Below are 18,382 nucleotides of genomic sequence, written 5' to 3'. Positions count from 1 at the left end.
ATATCCTGAGGGTGTGCACAGAATCAGTCTGACACAATCCTGACGTTTATGTTCACCAACAAACCCACAGTGTTACTGGATAAGGTATACACCATATGACAATTACTCTGGGCATGGTATAAGGAGGACTTTATATGCTAATCGTGGTCCATCGAAGGCTATAACTTCACAGCATGCAAGCCCCACACACACACACACACACAAAAGGCAAGAAGAAAGTTCTGATGCTGGTGATTGGCAAGGGAACAAAGTAAGTATTGGCATACACATAACCCAGCATATTACACTAACTAGGCATCTCAAGCATCAATATTGCACTCTCTGCATATGCCATACAGATAAAAATGTGATATGATTGTGCAGTCTAGAACATGCCCTATGCATCTGATGTCCTGAAAAAGTGACTAGATCCTAGGATCATAAGAAGACCCATTTGTACTTGATGGCTTCTTCAACTTTGATTGACTTGTGATTTCAATGTCAATTCCTGAGGTGCAGGTTTCCTGGTGTAAATGACAACATTCTCCAGTTCCCCCATCTCCAGTGAAAGGGTCATGCTTAATAATGCATGTGCTTGCACCAAGATTCCCTAAGGGGATCGCACCGCAAACAGGCTCCCCTGGGAATATAGTGTGATCAGCTCTTAGGCACCTGGGGCATGGCTCAAACTACTGTGCACAAGTTGTCCTTTCTTAAGAGGATTACCTGATCTGTACTGGCCCATTTCTAATTAAGTTTGTTGAGTTAACACCCTCATGATGGGCTCGACGAACAGGAATATGCTCCAAGGGCTTTTTCACCCTAAGAATATGCTTACGGATTTCTTGTCCTCTTCCACGGCTTCTAGCAAGCCCACCCTCAATTGGATGTAATATGGTGTGACCAGCCCTGGAGGAAATCCACAAAGTCCATAGTACAGCTAGGAGTCTCCAGACTAATGACTGTCATTTGGCTTTCTGACTCTCTGCCAGGACTTAAACAGTGGGGTGGAGTTTCCTATGGGTGGTGGGGCAGCCATCCAAACATATGGCATTATGTCATCCCTTCACCACTTAGTATCATTCTCAGGTACCTACCATCACCTTTCTCACCATAGACAACCTTCTGGGATGGCCAGAGGTTTTTCTTCTGCCCACTGGTGCAGCACACCAATTACCTCCCAGACATATATCGCAAAGCACCAATCTCATTGAATACTGACTCAAATTATATTATATATTAAGGAATCTAAAATGTCAAAACTGACCTCATGTTTGGATTCCAGACCCCTAATTTACATGAAAGGTACAGACTCTGATTTTTTAAGATGCAGCAAAAACATAATTAAAATATATTGTGTGCAGTTACAATGCTCACAAATGAAACAGTGCAGTCAATCTTGTTCTTCAATTAAATCAAAGTCATTTAATGTGATGCTCAACTTCCACTGTACTTCCTCTATGCATATAAATAATTGAACCAGACAAAAGATTCCACTTGTGATCTAATCATGTGTGTTTAGGCACAACTCTATCAAAACCCCTTGCCCCAGCTCCACTGAAGAAGAAATTATTGTAAAAGGTGAGCACCTGAGGATACAGTGGAAACCGTTTTCCACAGAGAATTATAGTAGTTGATAATTCAACAGGGGTCGCAGGTCACAGCAGATATCCAACAACTAGAAGTTCAACAGCTAAAAAACTTCAGGGTGTCATGGTGTAAAATACGACTTCCATCTCTTAAATTTCCCAGTTTCAGATAAGGGCCAATATAACTCTTATACATACCACTAACCTATCCACTTTATTCAATTTATTTGATCCAAAGAACGTTTGAGATGAGATAAAGGCATCCCAGTCACCCACTGAGAGTACACTTAGTTCTAGTATATGTTTTAGACTTAAGATCTTGGGTTCGGAGAATGTTTACCATTTTCAGAGTGCAATCAGGAGGCAGCACTTTGCATTCCTGAAAAAGATACAAGCATGGACGTCAGTAAGCGGTAGCCAGAAGGAACATGTGCAAACATTCGCTTGTCATTTGCTACCCATGTTATGGCCTGGCACTGACTTTGCTACTCTTTGTCTCAGGGGCCACACAAGTGAAAACAACAGACACAGGAAGTGGACACGGCTTTAAAAAGACTGTCTATTTTCTGTTGCTTTATCCTTCTGCCTCATCTCAGCAGCACACTTGATGCTAATGAAGGTCAATGTGTAACAGGAAGAGTAAACCTTTTGATGTCTTTGTGGGGATCAAACTATATGTGATGTGATTTCGCTACTACAATAAACAAGCATTTGCAATTCAATAGGTCTCACATTCAGGCAAGTTTGAGCTATTGTCATTGTAAATGACAATGCCTTTTCTTTATGATTTAGGTTTTAAAACATAAATAAAAGGCATTGTTATTAACAATAGTAATAGCTTAAACTCTCTCAAATGCTGGACCTATAGCATTGCAATAAAGGGTCTTTTCGACCCAGTGTTAGATTGTAAATATCAGAGGAAGAGACTGGCCTAAGGTGTCTTCAAAGTAGTGATAAACAGTGCAGTTAAGATGTGTGAGTGTTGTAAATTACACAGACACAAAGTGTAAAGTGAGAGTTACATATGATCTGAGCTTTAAACACTAACAAAGCACTCCAACATCTCTCGTTCTGTGATTACACTGTTGCAGCTCAGGAGAAAGAGTGGGAGGGGGATAGTTCCTGCCCTCTCACTGATTTGAGTGTGCAGTGTGGCATTGCGTAATGTCATCGTTATCTTTGGCCTAATAAAAGACTCTAGCTGTTGTAGGACCGTGGCTTCACCTACAGGTGCAGGGTGGGCTGTGCGTTATTGCAGGCATGGAGGGATGGTCTCAACTGCAGCTCTGTCCTCATACAGTGCCCCTGCTATTACTAGTGAGTAAGAGGTGTTGGTATTGGTATTGGTGGTGGTGCTATTGGTGGTGGTATTGGCAGTGGTAGTATTGGTGATGGTGATATTGGTGGTGGTGCATTGGTGGTATTGGTGGAGGTGGTGGTATTGGTGGTGGGGGTATTGGTGTTATTGCTATTGATGGTGGTATTGGTATTGATGGTGGTATTGGTATTGGTGGTGTTGGTACTGGTATTGGTGGTAGTGGTACTGGTATTGGTGGTGGTATTGGTGGTGGTGGTATTTGTGGTACAGTGACAGATTTACAGAACTTGAGATCTTGAACAACAACCATTGACCTTCAGCCAGTTCTACTCCATGCAGATGAACATATCACCTGCAATGAGTGCAGCTCACGGATAATCAACAATCTGCGCAACTCTTTTAGTTGAATTCTTCCCAGCACAGACAGTGAGAGAATTGGCTTCTAGTTAAGTTGTGTATTCTGTAACACCTCCACTGTGTGCACACAACTGGGATTCCACAGGCCCTCCAGCGTGCCACTGGGTGTCCACAGGCCATCCATCACGGTAAAAAGAAAAGTTGAAAGTACGCTGTACAGCAAAACCTGTTCACAAAAATTACAAATATTTTTATTATGAATGGAAAGGATTTATGATATAAGGTGACGCCATTTAAGCATGTTCTGAGTTCGGAGACGGAGTGTGGCTTTCCAGGAACATGGGCTTTGTGCATACCACCTGAAGAGCATGATGCAAGAAGCATGACATTTCTGAAGAAATATTCAAACGGTTTTAACTATTTGCCGCATCGGTTCACTTTGAGGTGTTTTTGTAAAAGGTTTGACAGCTGCTGCATGTAGGGTACTCACCTGATGACCACCAACTCCAAAGTGTGGTTGAGATTGCTGTGCAGCTGGAGGGAGCTTGACGTGGTATCCAGTGACACCTCTTTGGCAGCTCACGCTCAACCTAAAAAGGGGGAACTGGGACTTAAGGTGGTCCAGCATAAGTGCCCATACTACTGACTTGTCAAAGAAAGGTAATCAGCTGCTATAGAGGGATGAAGGTCTACCAGGAAGTAAGTTGAGGACATTCTGCCTTTAGGAGCAAGGGCCCTCACACACCCCAAGGGCTGTCATGCTTCATCATTGGGCAGATCCTCATTGGACCGGCATTGCAGTGCTCAACAGGCCCAGCAAAGGGGCTCTTTGCCGGAATTGTTTTCTTTTTGCCAATGTCAAAAGTGAGGTGTGGTAGAGAGATATGTGAATGGAAGTGAATAGATTTCAAAGAAGGTGCAATAAAAAATAACTACAGGAGCCCAAAACAATATTTTAATTGCTTGGTTCCTTTGTTATGGTTAAAAACCTTGATTCGGGTGAGAGATGGATATAATGGTCCACTCCAGCACATGATAGTGTTTGTAAGGAAATGGAGGGTCAACACGGTTCATGCCAGTTACTGTCTAAAAGATCATGGCATTTCAACAGGAACAATAATCTTTATCCACGCACACATGTATAATACAACTTCAAGAAAAGACCAAATCACAAAGCATTAGGGACTTATGTTGTGCGGGCCACAATGGATGCTAACTAGCTACCGAAGCTCAGTAGTCACTGATCGCGTCTAGCGGCCGACCTACCCCTTGTTCTGCTACCCCAAACATTCAGGCAAATTCACAAATTGCTGCATGTCTGCAATCATGAGACGCACATACATTTCTATTTTTCCTTACCGTTAATTAAAAATATGTCTGCTTTACAGAAGTTCTCATCCTTTTGGCATGTGGTCTTTTTCATACACGCAGAGGGGTGCCTCGTGTCACTGCATGTATAGCACTCCAAAGTATATGCTGAAAAATTATAGAGACAGAACCAGTATGAGACATCGGTATGCCAGTTTGTATGCCTATGTCATGACTGGAAATATGTTAGAAATAGGCCTATGGTGAGGTATAAATGGGTTAAGTGGTGGCCAAAATGTATTAGTGAAAATGTGCAATTAGTTGAACCTGCCAATTTCTCTATCCCAATTGCCAGCAAAGGAAAATCCAGTAATTTGCACTGCCGGAAATTCTGTCTATGGTTACCAATAGCCTTTTCAACACCAAAGAAGTTGGTTTCAACCAATCTAATTGACCCCCCTAGAACCCATGTCAGCTGGAAATGTATCTTTATTACATTTGTTGCAGGGTGCTTAACCAAATTTGGTTCAAATTCAAGTAAAGTACAAAAGAATTCAGCCAATCTGGTTTCTGGTTCGAGGAATGTTTCATCACTTCAGTTGTGGTGAGTTAGGGGAAGAAATACATTAGACTTGCTCACACTCATCTCAGGGAAGGAATGGCTGGAAGTACTTGCAGAGTTTGAGACGGTCTGGAGTGATACTGGCTTGCTTGGAGAATGCCTGTACTATAAACTACATTTTCCTGCAGGAAATGAACTCTCATAGAGTTTGGAGATATGGAGGCCATCCTGAATATCTAGGTATTTTTAACACATGGCCCATGGTGTCTTTACAAGGCAATTATGACACTACAGCCAGAACTTTGCTAAGTGGCTGTAGGATTTCTTTTGCAAAGAAGAAAACGCTACTTACCTTACGTAACACCTTTTCTGTTAGAAATTCTATCTAACCCAATATTTCTCACCATGTGATTTTCCCCCAGACACCAGACTTGTTGGGCAGATATTTGATAGCAATTCCCTCGTGCATCACTACATGGTGTCATGAGGCTACATGCAGGATTCATCCCTGCCTCGAACATGACGTAGGGCTACTACCTCAGCAACACCTTAATGTGTTGCCTTCAGTTTCTTTCTGATCCCTATCTGTGCAGTCTAACATGGAGCCTATCGAAACCAAAATATGGTAATGTGCAGATCACTGGCTTAGAATCGTCTAAATGGATTGTATAAGCCCATTCCACCAAATGGGGACTAGGTTGAGTCAGTTAGGAAATTGCAGTATATAGATACCCGGGGCCTCATTTATGAAAAGTGACGCATCGCTGCGTGAAAACAGCGATGCGTCACTTTTCATTGCACCCTCCTTGCGACACCAATGATGCATCATATTTACAGTATGATGCATCATTGCGCAAGGAGTTACAGTGGCGCATTGCTGGAGTGTGTCACAAATGTGACGCAACTCCAGCAATGTGTCCTTTCACATGGGGCAAGCCCCATGTGAAAGGGCCTGCGTCAGTCTTACGCCTGCTGTGAGGCAGGCGTAATAAATTGACGCATTTGTGTCATAGAAGTGGCGCAGTGAAATCTTATAGATTTCACTGCGTCACTTCTATGACCCTTTCTTGCGTCAGAACGCCCCCCCTGCATGCATTATACCTGACGCAGGTATAATGTAGCGCAGGGGTTTACAAAGTGACGCATCTACCTAGATGCGTCACTTTGTAAATATGGTGCAACAAGGCACATTTTTTACGCTGCTGGTGCGTCACAAAAAGTGACGCACCGGTGGCGTAAAAGTCACGCACGGCCTCATAAATGAGGCCCCAGGACCGGCATTACTGAAGGGAACTAACGTGTTCTTCTGATAGAAACTTTAAACCGCAGATTCCCCTGCTTGTGAATAGAGACCAAGGTAGTACCAACTCAGATGGTGTGTCTGTGGAATGACTCATGTCTGTAAGTCCTGCAGGACAGATCGGATGAGGTGCCCTGCCAGACCTGGCTACACTGCAAATAGTGCTTTGTGAATGTGTGGAGGCGCATCCACGTAGCAACCTGGCAGATGTCTAATAATGGCAGAACTATTACCAGTGCAGTGGTGGCAGGCTTTTCTCCAGTTCAGTGAGTGTGCAAGCCTGCTGGAAGCTGTTTCTCAGCTAGCCCATAGCAGAGCTTAATGCATAGAACAGTCCATGGAGAGATATTTATCCTTTGCACTGCTTCTCCCTTTTAAGCAACAGAGAAACCCAGAAACAGAAACAGTTCCCTGTTCAGATGGTGTTCACCGGTCCAATTGTAAATACTAATTGCCCTTTTTGGATTAAGCTGATAGAGCCATTCTTCTTCCTTGCATGAAGTAGGTGGGATATTGCAAGCCAGCAAGGTGATGGATTGCTCATTATTGAAGGGTGCAACTACGTTAAACAGGAATGCTGCTGTTGTCCAGAAGACCTGAGCCCGCATGTACCACCTGTCATGGTCCACCAGCAGGATGCAGGAAGGCATGAGGCCAAGAAGCTTACAGTCACTCTCACTGCAACCCAGTTCAAAGTCTGAAACATCAGGATCATAGACCGAAGGCCTGGATTCATTGTGTGGAGGGAAGGCTTGGGAAAGCACCCAGATTGCTCCAATAAACAGGAGCCATTGGAATGAGTTAGGTGTGACTTTGACACATTGGTGGAAAGGTCCAATGCTGTCCACAGGTCAGCTTTTGTCTGGAACTGTTTAAGGTGAGTCCATCTTCAGTTGCCAGTCATCAAGGTACGTGAAGACTGGTATTCACAACCTGCGCAGATTGGCTGCAAACAACACCTTTGTGAACCCCTGAAGCCTGTGGCAAGTCCAAAAAGAGGCAAAGTGAACTGAAAGTTCTCTTGGCCTGCCTGAAACCGCTTGCAGCTTTTGTGGGAGAGCAGGGCAGGTCTGTGGAACTAAGCATCCTGCAAATCCAATGCCACTATCCTTTCTCATAGGTCCCTGACAGAGAGAACTTCGTCCAATATAAGCGTTCTGAACTTGTGCTTCTGGAGAAAGAAGTTCAAATGGCCGAGATAGAGGATTGGGCAGATATGTGTTTCCAGCACCAGAACATAACAAGAATAACAGCCAGTCCATATCTCTGATTCCAGCAACAATTGTATTCCCACTTGGCCCAGAGAGCTCAAACTGCATCTAGGAGTATAGACAAGAGGTCCTATTGGAGGTGGTGTGATGTAGGTAATATATCTGGAGGATGTGACATGAATGGTATGTTTGCAATTCTTCACTCAGGGAGGTAGAATGTGATGTGGGGGAAACAACCTTTACAACGCAACTTTTACAACGCACTACCATTACAACAAAACTTTTACAACGCAAAAACCATTACAACGCATGTATTTACAACGCATGTTTTTACAACGTGGGTACCTTTACAACGCATACCATTACAACGTAAGTATTGGTAAGTATATAATTATATTTAAAATGTTATATGTTTGGGTTTTTTTAAGGGGTATTTTTAGGGTTCAGGGTCAGTTTTGGGTTTTGGGGTAAAGGGGTATTTTTAGGGTTCAGGGTCAGTTTTGGGTTTTTGGGTAAAGGGGTATTTTTAGGGTTCAGGGTCAGTTTTGGGTTTTTGGGTAAAGGGGTATTTTAAGGGTTCAGGGTCAGTTTTGGGTTTTTGGGTAAAGGGGTATTTTTAGGGTTCAGGGTCAGTTTTGGGGTTTTGGGTAAAGGGGTATTTTTAGGGTTCAGGGTCAGTTTTGGGTTTTTGGGTAAAGGGGTATTTAGGGTTCAGGGTCAGTTTTGGGTTTTTGGGTAAAGGGGTATTTTTAGGGTTCAGGGTCAGTTTTGGGTTTTTGGGTAAAGGGGTATTTTTAGGGTTCAGGGTCAGTTTTCGGTTTTTGGGTAAAGGGGTATTTTTAGGGTTTAGGGTCAGTTTTGGGCTTTTGGGTAAAGGGGTATTTTTAGGGTTCAGGGTCAGTTTTCGGTTTTTGGGTAAAGGGGTATTTTTAGGGTTCAGGGTCAGTTTTCGGTTTTTGGGTAAAGGGGTATTTTTAGGGTTCAGGGTCAGTTTTGGGTTTTTGGGTAAAGGGGTATTTTTAGGGTTCAGGGTCAGTTTTGGGTTTTTTGATAAAGGGGTACAGGGTAAAAATAAAGTAAAATTAAATTTAAATTAAATTAAATAAATGGAATTAAATTAAATTAAATTATATTAATTTCAATTAATTTACATTTAAAAAATTTATATATACTTACCAATACTTACGTTGTAATGGTATGCGTTGTAAAGGTACCTGCGTTGTTAAAACATGCGTTGTAAATACATGCGTTGTAATGGTTTTTGCGTTGTAAACATTTCGTTGTAAAGGTATGCGTTGTAAAAGTATGCGTTGTAACGTCATACATCCGTGATGTGGCCTACCACTGGGAGATCATGTGCTGCAGAGGACAAGTTAAAGCATTTTTCTGTAAGCCGTGGTAGGGGTTGCAGGATTTGGGTAGAGTGTTGCCCCTAGGGGCCTGGATGCTGTTTGCTTGCCCCCAAGCCTCAACCTCAAAAGGATTGAGAAGCCTGTTGCTGCTGAGATATGTGCTGATTTTGCCTCTCCTGGTAGCCTCTGCTGAACACTTGAAAGGGGAGAGTTTCTTCGGCGAACAGCCAAGCAGAAGTAGCTAGGCTTAGATAGCAAGCAGTAACTTTGCTCTCTTTAAATCATTCTAAGGCTTATTTCACTTCTGCTACTCTGCTACCAACAGCTTAAAGATATTAAAGAGAATTTCCATTAGAGATTGATTGACATCAGAAGAAAGTGAATTCAGGCATAGCAGTCATTCCTGTCGAGGGGAATTCAAGTGTCTTTGCTATCCTATTACCATTACCATGTACCTACCACTGGCCCTCATATCCTTAAGTATGTGGGCATTGGTGGAGGTGGTGAGGGATGGGAGAATGTATCAATCCTGCTTGACTAAGAGTACGAGTTTTTCCTTTCTGACATGAAATCGGTCAGATATTAACTAATTGTTTAAAGTTCTTGCTTTCAATACTTCTGTTTGACGAGTTGAGTTAGTAGGTAGTTAAAGAGATGGGCCCTTTTTACTTTCTCGACTGTTGTAATGGTGAACAAGCCTATTGGGTATGTTGCACTGAGTGTAGGACGCCAGGTCTTTTTCTCCTTCAACACTGGTAAAAACCCAAAATGTGAATATTGCATCTGCCAAACACCGTTGCGGGGAAGGAACCCCCCCAACAATAGATCGCCAGTTCCGACACTCTAATTTGCATGCAACCAAAGATAGTGCAGTCAGAAACATTGATTTTCCAAGAGGAGCTTGTGAGGTAGGGTGAAAACACCCATTGATAAACTGAAGTTTTGTAAACATCCCAGTGCCTGCTACACTTTGCAGTAATATTGTGGCCAAATGAGTATGAACCAGGGGGAATGGGTCCCTGCTAGGGGCCCCCAAAAGTCAGTTTCCGAAAGGCAATTCATGTCGGAAAGGCTAACATGAATTGGCTGTCGGAAACGAACATCATTATCCTGATGCCGTCCTTAAGGGCTTATAAGGAGTTTCCGACTGACCGACAGGCTCCTTAAGCCCATCTGAAAACTTCCGTCAGTCCCTACCACTGCTGCTTCCAACTGCACGCATCGTAATGCATTGTTCGAACTGCAGCAGCAAATGGTCGAGCAGCTGTCGGTTGTGGTCCAAACGCTGTCATAATTACGCCCTGAGTGTTTGGATCAGGTGTATTTGATTTTCTGCTATTCCCTGTCCAGAGGACAGGTAGGACGTTTGACCATCCATACTTGTGTGAGGTTAATGTGCTTAAATTGTGAATGACATGATTGTATAGAATCAGTGCTCAATTTTTAAAAAAGAGCTAGAAACTCAAAGCTTTTCATACTACCCTGCGGCCATTGCTGTCAAGTGCCAGTGTTGCTGCATACTACAATTCAATAGTCTTGTTCCATCTGATAACTCCTTTTGCTACCAGTCTACATGTATTGTCTCTTTATCTCACTCTTGCAGGTTCTTGTTTATGCCTTCTTTCTGGCTTTGCCTCTAGTTTCCTATCTCTCTTCCATATTTATTCTCTCTTTGATGCTATTCTCTCTCTTCCACTGCGTCAAAGTCTGATGATGGTCTCTAAAATGATTGATGATGCCCGCCACCTAGACCGCTGACACAATTTAAGCACTCTACCTACTTTCGGATCATTCCTGTGCTATTAGAGAGTACTCGGCAAACAGAGAAAGGTCACACAAAGGCATATTAAAGCCTGTCCACTGGGTGGCATGAATTTTGCAGTCATTGAGGTTCAGAAGCTCTCACCCATATGTCAAAGTGACTCCCCCAGTTCAAAAATGGAATGGACTGATGCTGATCATGAACATGGTAGAGGAAATGGCAGCTCTTGTGGAGCTTGGTGTGAAGAACTATAGTGCAGCTGCTGGATGTTTCTATTCAGAGGCCTAATTCACAGACATGATTGGGGCTTCAGGCTCTTGGAACTTTTGATTTTAATTCTGATTGTGAGTGAATGGGATACTAGAGGAGTAATGGTAAGGAGACTCACAGATTTTGCAACAAAGAGACATCAGACAAGTTATGGTGTCCAATCACTCTAAAGGTAAGAGTTTTTGGGAGAAGACCTGGATTACTAAAGTGCGACTACTAGAAGAGGGGATATGTTGACAGTAGAGGCATTGGTAAAGTATATGCCAAACTAGACACTGCACAGTCTGGCAGAAGACTGGAAAGCAAAGTGGTTTCTTCTGTTGGCAGGGAGATGCAGCTTTTACATGACTGGACAATACAGTAGGGAGTAAAGTAAAGACCTATACATTTGAAGGAAAATGGAGGTCCATACATGTAAGAAAGGTTACAATGATGATATGAAGGAAGGTACTGGGTGATATGGCAGGCTCGCTGAGGTCAAATTAATACAATCTTGGGGTGCCTCTCATGCTACTACAATAGCAGAATTGGTAGCACTTCTGAATGAAAACTGAGTGTCTGGCCACTCTTATTTATTCTGGTATTCAGACAAAATATTTTAAAAAGATATTGAGGAGCAAAAACATTACGTTTAAAATATTTTAGATGCAGAAACAACATGTGCAGAAATATCGTTAATAATATCAATTTCAATATAAGGAATATTGATGTCAACAATTACTTTATTATTAATATCGATGTTAAACACATCTATCTTGTTAATATCGATGTTAAAAATATATATGTTGTTAATATCGTTTACAAAAAGATCATTCTTAAAATGTTTTGTTTATTATTTTGATGTATTTTAGTACTTTTTTTTATTGTATATGCTGTAAATTGTTTGTATAAATATTATTAATGTTTAATAATATAGTTTATACATTTTGTGGCCCTATTATGATGTCAATCAACTCGGGTCGGTGGTCCAATACCCCAATTATCATACAACTGCACATGGAGCACTCGAAAACTCCCATTTTGCTAGGGGAGCTTTTGGTGCGGTCTGAAACTGCCCGCAGCATAAGAGCCCATAAAGAAATGGGAGTTTGTGTACGTCCCTGCACCGTGTGGCAGGCACATCACGTTGAGGTCCCTGCAAAACGGTGCAGGGGTTTTCAATGGGGCACCATAGGTGCCCCCTCGGCTCCCAACCTGAGCCTCAAGAAGTAGGGAGGCCCTGCTTGGAGCCCCCAATGCCGCTTTCTGACAGGCTTTCCATGTCAGAAAGCCCTAAATGGAAAGCCTGTCAGAAATCGACATCATAATCCTGACAGCTATTCCGACTGGCCGACTGTTTCCTTGAACCTGTCGGAGGCCAATCAGATTGACCGGCCAGTTTCAAATCCGACGCCCTCATTGTAATATGGTGGTAGGATTTGAAACTTGAATGTCGGACGGAAAGCATGTGACCTGTGGTCGGAGGCTTTCCAATCAACATCCAAATTAGTCCCATTTAATTGTTCTTAATTTTAATGTATTCGTTCATTTGTGTTTTAGTGCAGTAGTGGGTTTTTGGGTTTATAGGAGTAGACCGTGGGAAGTAATTTAACTATAATTAATAATTAATCAATATCAATTATTTAATTGATAAATAATTATGTTAATTGTATAATTATATATTTTTTTGTGTTAAGCTTCAGGTGCAGGTTTGTAGGGGTATAGGTTGAGAAGCATTGTAATTATATCACTTAATAATTAAGTCCTAATTACTGTTCATTATTTAATTGATAATTAATTAAGTAAATTGCATAATTAACTTAATTTTTTCTTAATACTTTTGATTTGGCTGTGGTTTTTGTAGAGGTAAAAGGAGTGAATGAAATTAATTATAATAATTAATCATTAATTTTAATTATCAATTATTATTTAATTGATTCTTATTTAATTGTCTAGTTACAAATGTGTTTAAATTATATGTGAGGTGTGGGTTGTTGGGTTGGTAGGGGTAAAGGGTGGGCAGTTATTGAAATATAATTAAATTATAATAAATTTAATTATAGCTTTCCCTACTGTTGCAATGACTGGGGTGGGAATAGTAAATTGTTACCCCTACTGAGTCCAGTGTTTTCCCTGCTGTTGCACTGACTGAAGTGGGAATTGTAACTTTTACCGCCCTGCAGTCCAATACTTTCTCTACTGTTGTATCAACTAGAGTGGGAATAGTAATATGTACTCCTCTGTGCCCCTAGCTAACCCCCATGCTGATCCCCTTAACCCCCAGTCCCTCACTCAGATTACCCCCATTACGGAGGCGGACTTCCCCGTCCTCCTCAACAAAGTCACCTCAGGATCTCCCACTGACTGCTGCCCTCCTAAGATCTTATGCAAGGCCTTTACGGCCTGCCCCGCTCCTCCCTTGGCGCTACTGAACAACTCCTTCACCTCCGGCCTTGTCCCTAGTATTTTCAAGACAGCCGAGGTAGTACCTATTCTAAAAAAAAATGACCCATCTCCCTCCTCCCTTACCTCAGTAAGGTGCTCGAGACCCATGTTACCAACATCCTGAGCTCGTTTGTTGAGCAGTCCCACTTTTTTGACTCCCAACAGGCCGGCTTTAGACTCGCCCACTCTACAGAGATCGTCATACTCTCTGTCATGGAAGAACTACGCAGGGGAGCTGATTCCAACACCAGCCAGGTCCTGGTACTTCTGGATGTGTCAGCCGCCTTTGACTGGTCGACCACGTCATCTTGGTCGACCGTGTCAGGCAGGTTGGGATAGGGGGTACTGCCCTTGACTGGGTCCGCTCGTTCCTCACCAGCCGCCAACAAGCGGTCCGGCTATCTCAGTTCTCCGTGGACAGGGTTGGGCTGACCTGCGGCGTGCCTCAGGGATCCTCTTTGTCCCCACTTCTCTTCAATCTATACCTCACCCCTCTGATCAGTATTCTCCGAGATAAAAATGTCTCCGCATTTAATTACGCGGATGACATTCAGTTAGTCTTTAACATCGACTCCTCGGACCAGTCAGTCTCCAACTTTCAAGCTACCCTCTGTCATATCAGCAACTGGATGGGGGCAAACCACTTGAAACTCAACCCCGTCAAGACCGAATTGGTTCTTGTTGGAGGCCTCTCCAGTCCCTGGAACTCCAACTTCCGGCCCTCTAGCATGGGCCTTCGTCCCCGCCCTTCTGACTCGGCAAAAAGTCTGGGGGTTATCATCAGTAAAGATCTTTCGATTAAACCCCAGATAAATGCCACTGTTTCTTCTTGCTTCTTCCAACTCCGCAAAATTCGGAAGATCGCGCGTTTCCTCACCACAGAAGCCCTCACCCTGGCCCTTCTGGCGTTAGTCATCTCTAGAATTGACTACGCCAACTCCTTGTATGTAGGCATCCCTGACTACCAGCTTAGACGTTTGCAGCTTGTTCAGAACCAGGCGGTTCGCCTCATCTTCCGTCAACCGAGGCACCACCACACCCGCCCGTTGCTAAAATCCCTGCACTGGCTCCCTGTTTCTGAACGCTGCAAATTCAAACTAGGCTGCCTCATCTTTAAATCTCTCGCCGGCCTAGGCCCCACGTTTATCTCCTCTCTTATCCATCCGTATGTCCCTTCCCGCAATCTGCGCTCGGCCCACTTGGCTCTTCTCAAAGTCCCCAAAATCAAGCGCAAGAAATGGGGCGGTCTAAGATTCTCGTTCCTAGCTCCATCTCTCTGGAACGCCCTCCCCCTGGACATCAGATCGGCCTCACCTTACACCCACTTCAGATCCCTCCTCAAGACTCACTTATTCCGCTCGGCGTACAATTAGATCAAATATCCTTCTTTTCCCAGTTCCCCCCTTTTCCTCTTCATCCTCACTCTTGCCCAACCCTCTTCTCTTCTTTTCTCATCCCCCAGGCAGTTGCTTTCTGTCCCCCTCTTCAGCGCCAAGAAACTGTATAGTGTACGCTGCACTTTACAAATGCCTTTCACATCACATCACAAATGCCTTTCACATCACCCCTCCTGCGTCCAACGATGTCCCTAATGCTGCACAAAGCGGAGTAGGAAGAGTAAATGTTAACCCTCTGCAATCCACCACTTTTCCTAATGTTGCACAGACTGAAGTGGGAATAGTACATTTTACCACTCCTGAGTACCATGCTTTCCCTAATGCTGCTCAATGATTGGAGTGGGAATGATAAATGTTACCCCTCTGCAATCCAACACTTTCCCTACTGTTGCAGTGATTGGAGTGAGAATACTAATTGGTACGCCTCCTGAGTCCAACGCTTTCCTAATGTTGCACAGACTGAGGCAGTAATAGTACATTTTACCCCTCCTGAGTCCAATGATTTCCCTACTGTTGCAGAAATTGGAGTGGGAATAGTATATGTATTATTCATACAATTGTATAGTTTTTTATATTGTTTACATTTATATTATGATTTTTGTGCATGGTTCATTATATTTCTTATAATATAATATTACTTATTATATATGCATACAGATGTATTTGTTATGTTTTACATTTTTACAATAAATGTGTAAATTGTAACAAATTATAATTATTATTTTAATATTAGATTTAAAATATATATTTTTAAATAAACCTACAAATATATATGAGTTTTTTTAGTAAGTTTAAAATGTATATCTAATTGTCAACATTAATATATATTTATTAAAATGTTATTACTCTTCAATTCTTATATATTTATAGTTTAGTATGTTTAACTATATTTATAATAACAACCAATATTTTTGTTTTCAATATTAGTGTATAACAATATATTAGTAACAATATTTCTGTTATTAACATTATAAATAGTAAAATGATATTTTTGGGATCGATATTTTTGACTTGCTATTTATGTTCCACGATATTTGTGGTTTTGCTGTTTTGTCAGTGAAGCATTCATTTACTGTACAGCTCAAGGCTTCCTGACTTATATCCTAACCCCACATACAGAATACTCTGTACATTCTTGACCCTCGAGGGGTGGAGAAATCTTGAAGAATTTGACTCCGCAAATTCATCAGATTTACAAAAAAACTCTGCAAAATGCTGCAGCGTTCTGCCAACAAGTGGAAATAAGGACATTGTGCTGCTGCCGCTCGTGCTGTGCTTTAGCACCAGTAGCTTCTTCCACTCTTTCCTAAAAACAAATAATCCTTAGAGGCACATTCCTCTTCTATGTGTGGTGCAAAACAGTTATCAATCAATCAATCAATCATAGCATTTGTATAGCGCGCTACTCACCCGGAGGGGTCTCAAGACGCTGGGGGGGGGTCTGCTACTGCTCAAAGAGCCAGGTCTTGAGTTGCTTCCTGAAGGATAGATGGTCCTGGGTCAGCCGGAGGTGGATGGGGAGGGAGTTCCGTGTCTTGGCTGCCAGGTAGGATAAGGATCTTCCTCCGGTGGTGGCTCTGCGGATGCGTGGAACGGCAGCGAGGGCGAGGCTGATGGATCGCAGATGGCGGGTGGGAGTGTAGAAGGTCAGGCGGTTGTTGAGGTACCTGGGGCCCAGGTCATGGAGAGCCTTGTGTGCGTGGGTGAGGAGTCTGAACGTGATCCTTTTGCTGACGGGGAGCCAGTGCAGGTCTCCTAGGTGTCCGGAGATGTGGCTGTGTCGGGGGATGTCCAGGATGAGTCGTGCGGAGGTGTTCTGGATGCGTTGGAGTTTTTTCTGAAATTTGGCTGTGGTTCCGGCGTAGAGGTTGTTCCCGTAGTCCAGTCGGCTGGTGACGAGTGCCTGGGTGACCGTCTTCCTGGTTTTGGTGGGGATCCACCGGAAGATCTTTCGGAGCATACGCAGGGTGTTGAAGCACGACGACGAGACAGCGTTAACTTGTCTGGTCATCGAGAGGGAGGAAGCCAGGATGAAGCCCAGGTTACGTGCATGGTCCGTTGGCTTGGGGACGGAGCCCAGGGCAGGGGGCCACCAGGAATCGTCCCAGGCGGAGGGCGATGATCCCAGGATGAGGACTTCCGTCTTGTCAGAGTTCAGATTCAGGCGGCTGTTCTTCATCCACTCGGCGACGTCTTTCATCCCTTTGTGTAGGCTGGTTCTGGTGGTGGCGGGGTCGTTTGTGAGGGAGAGGATCAGCTGGGTGTCGTCGGCGTAGGAGATGATGTTGAGGTTGTGTTGGCGTGCGATGGCTGCAAGGGGACTCATGTAGACATTGAAGAGGGAGGGGCTGAGTGATGATCCTTGTGGTACGCCGCAGATGACTTCGGTGGCCTCGGAACTGAACTCGGGGGAGGCGGACCCTCTGGGTTCTTCCGGTGAGGAACGAGATGATCCACTCCAGTGCCTGCTCTTAGATTCCGATGTTGTTGAGGCGCTGCACTAGGGTGCGGTGGCAGACCGTTTTGAACGCTGCGGAGAGGTCCAGGAGGATGAGGTCCGCTGTTTCCCCGTTGTCGAGCAGGGATCTAATGTCGTCTGTGGCTGCGATGAGGGCGGTCTCGGTGCTGTGGTTGGCTCGGAAGCCAGACTGCGTGTGGTAGAGGGATCCGTTCGTCTCGAGGAAGGCGGCAAGCTGTCTGTTGACGGTCTTCTCGTTGACCTTGGCAGGAAAAGGGAGAAGCGAGATGGGACGGTAGTTCTTGAGGTCGGTGGGGTCCGCTGTTGGTTTCTTCGGAGGGCGCTGAGATCGGCGTGCTTCCAGCTCTCCGGGAAGGTGGCGGTGTTGAAGGAGGTGTTGATGATGTCCCGAAGTTGGGGTGCGATGAGTCGGCTTTGTTGAAGACGTGGTGGGGGCAGGGATCGGTTGGTGATCCGGAGTGGATGGTGTTCATCATGCGGGTGGTGTCTTCGGTGCTGACCAGGGTCCAGGCGCGGAGGGTGCCTCCGAGGGTCGTCTTGGGGTCGGTGTGTATCTGGAAGTGGAGGTGTTCGGCGGCAGTGAGGGTGTCGTCGGAGTTGGTCGTGATGCGGATGGTGTTCTTGTGTACGATGGCGATGCCTCCTCCGGTCTGGTTGACGCAGTCCCTCCTGGTGATCTTGTACCCTTCCGGGATGGCGATGGCGATGTCGGGGGCTGAGGAGGCGTTCATCCAGGTTTCCGTGAGGAAGGCGACGTCTGGTGAAGTTGTGTCGAGGAGGTTCCAGAGTTCCACGGCGTGTCTGTGGACGGAGTGGGTGTTGAGCAAGATGCACTTGAGGTGGTTGTTGCTGGTGCTCGGCTTGGCGGGTGCGGTGCTGGTTCGGAGGCAGGTGAATCGGCAGGCTTTGCAGGTGAAGGGTCCGTGGGTGCGTTTCGGGGTGGCTCGGTAGCAGGCGAGGTTCCGGCCGGCACTGAGTGCGTTGAGGGTGGCGGCGTCGTAGGTGCGTCGGGTGGTCATGTATCTGCGGGGGCTAGGGGTCCTGGCACTGGGCGCGGTCCAGGCACGGATGGGC

Source organism: Lissotriton helveticus, chromosome 4_1, assembly GCF_964261635.1.
Source record: "Lissotriton helveticus chromosome 4_1, aLisHel1.1, whole genome shotgun sequence".
Classification (NCBI taxonomy): Eukaryota; Metazoa; Chordata; class Amphibia; order Caudata; family Salamandridae; genus Lissotriton; species Lissotriton helveticus.
Note: the sequence above shows the minus strand (reverse complement) of the source record.